The following is a 3,019-nucleotide window of genomic DNA, read 5'->3' as shown; positions in this document are numbered from 1 at the left end:
ATGTTTTAATTAGCAAATTGAATTATTGAAGGTTGAGCTAATTATATATGTATACATTTTATATGTACATTAATTTCTCAGTCTATGTTATTCGGCTATAATCGTCATGGTAGAATTTTTTTTAATTTGTAAATTTGTTAATCATTAGCTCAAGAGCATCAAGGACAAAAGTCGGAAAAAGGGACGACAAAACTAAGCGAATAGCCGTAGAATTATAGTCGTCGACAACTTTTAAGGTAAGTTTCTAGCATATAAGTTTAGTTATAATGAAGAATGATATGGAAAACGGCATATATGATATTATGTTTTAAATATGTGAATGAGAACTTTACAGAGTAAATTGTATAAATCTGCAAGGGACAGCAGCAGTAGCGTTTTGGAAAAATTACCATAAATTGTGGGAGTTGAGTTAAAGGCTGAATAAAATATGTAATTAAAGCTTAATGAGTCTAGTTTCTTATAAAAGAAACCGTGTAAGCAAAGGAATTTCCGATAATGAGATATTTAAAGTTGTGTGAGACGGTGTCAGAATGACTCCGAAATCCCCTGTTCTGTTTTTAGAAAATCATTATAAATTGTACAAAAATGGTTATAAGATAAAATTTATATGCTTAGACTCATTAATGAGTCTAGTTTCAAATGAAATCAAATACAACATATTTTGAATTCTGTAAAATGATAAATTTGATTCGTAGTGAAGAGTGGTCAGATTAGTCAAATAGTGAAACAGGGGAAACTTTAAGAAAAATCTGGTATTGATTGGCCAAACCTAAAATTCTAGAAATTTTATGGATGGAAGATATACGAGTCTATATTCAGGAAAAATTAACAGAAAGTGATTTGGAGTTTTGTAGCTCCAGTTATAAATAATTTAGTGACTATTGCTCAGGAAAAACAGCTTGTGCTGAATTTGAGATTATGTTGTGAACCTTGATAAACTTGTTTTAGTTGCTCATAAGCTATTGATTAAACCCATACTTGAATTCTAAATCGTGGTATTGTAAGTTTATGAGTATTCGAATATGAAATGATAGTATGGCGTAATGGCCGATGTGATGAATGTGAAAGTGTATATATATGTGATAAGGCCTAATAGCCGATGTGCTGAATGTGAAAGTGTATATATATGTGATAAGGCCTAATGGCCGATGTGATGAATGTGAAAGTGTATATATATGTGATAAGGCCTAATGGCCGATGTGATGAATGTGAAAGTGTATATATGTGATAAGGCCTAATGGCCGATGTGATGAATGTGAAAGTGTATATATATGTGATAAGGCCTAATGGCCGATGTGATGAATGTGAAAGTGTATATATATGTGATAAGGCCTAATGGCCGATGTGATGAATGTGAAAGTGTATATATGTGATAAGGCCTAATGGCCGATGTGATGAATGTGAAAGTGTATATATATGTGATAAGGCCTAATGGCCGATGTGATGAATGTGAAAGTGTATATATATGTGATAAGGCCTAATGGCCGATGTGATGAATGTGAAAGTGTATATATGTGATAAGGCCTAATGGCCGATGTGATGAATGTGAAAGTGTATATATGTGACAGGGCCGAGTGGCCAACGTGATGGATGTGAAAGTGTATAAATGTGATAAGTCCCGAAGGGCATTTGTGCCAGTACTATATCCGGGTTAAAACCCCGCAGGCTTTATGCGAGAATATTATCACTGATTAATGTCCGTAAGCTTCGTGCTCGTACTATATCCGAGCTCTAAAGACCCGATGACTACGTGTGGGGATTTTGTCCGGGTAAGACTTTGTAATAAGAATTGCTTATAAATATATTCAATGCGAAAGGTTAAACAGGTAAGTACTCCAAGTTTATATGTGAGCTTGATTTGCACTAAATCATAAGGTAGTTATGTGATGCATACGAGAGCAATCTATGAGACTATTCCTATGATTATGTGACATCGGATCAGTGTGAGAGGTTATGTGAAATCATACAATATATCTATGTCACATGAGCTCACTTTTATTTGAAAGTTTATCTGCCTATTGTATATGATGAGATGTGTATATTCGGTAAAGGGATGGTATGCCCGAAGGAAGAGTGAAATAAAAATACGAACAACTATGTTATAATTTGATTGTTATCTGTTGACACTGCTTAAAACTTACTAAGCATTGTAATGCTTACTCCGTTTACTCTGTTTCCTCTGTTTTATAGATCTCATTGCGAAGCTACAGGCTCGGGGATCGTCAGCAACTAGTCACACTATCATTATCCACTGTTTGGTACTGCTATGTTTTGGATTATCTTATGGCATGTATAAAATAGACTAGTGGCGGAAGAATATTTTGGTTAATGTATATAAGCCATGCGAAAATGGCATCTTTTGAATGTCTACTTAGAGAAGTTTAAATTTTATCCCTGGCCGTGCTTAGTACTTATCTAAATGAATGACCTTTATTTCAAGAAAAAGTTCAAAATTTTACGGTTCTGACATGAGTTACAAGCCCGGTAATGCCCCTTACCTATTCCGGCGACGGTCACGGGATAGGGGTGTTACAATAATAATCTTATTAATATTAACATTATTTTATTAACAAAATTCACCTACCGTCCACTATCTTTATAAAATGAGGTTTAATTTTAAATTTAATCCTTGGTTTGTTTACTATTTCAATCCTTTAACAATTAAAAATTTATAATGATTAACTTTTACTAGTTTTATGATTAGTCCTTATACCATAATTAATCACTAATTTTGTAAAATTACCTATTCAAAATTTAATTCACTTATACAATAACTCCATAAATATTTTTATTACGGTCTCAGTTTATGAAAATAAGATCTGAGTCTCATTTTCCAAAACCACTAACTTTTCAATCGATATACTTGTACCTTGACTAACTTTCCACATAACTAAAATTATTAGACCAAAAATTAGTATAATACTATAATAACTTCATAATATTAATAAATTATATTTACCGACTCGATCATCAGAAAGTAAAGTTCCAAAACTATCGTTTCTTGTATTGTTGAAAATCA

The sequence above is a fragment of the Gossypium hirsutum genome, chromosome A13 (genome assembly GCF_007990345.1).
Source record: "Gossypium hirsutum isolate 1008001.06 chromosome A13, Gossypium_hirsutum_v2.1, whole genome shotgun sequence".
Lineage (NCBI taxonomy): Eukaryota > Viridiplantae > Streptophyta > Magnoliopsida > Malvales > Malvaceae > Gossypium > Gossypium hirsutum.
Note: the sequence above shows the minus strand (reverse complement) of the source record.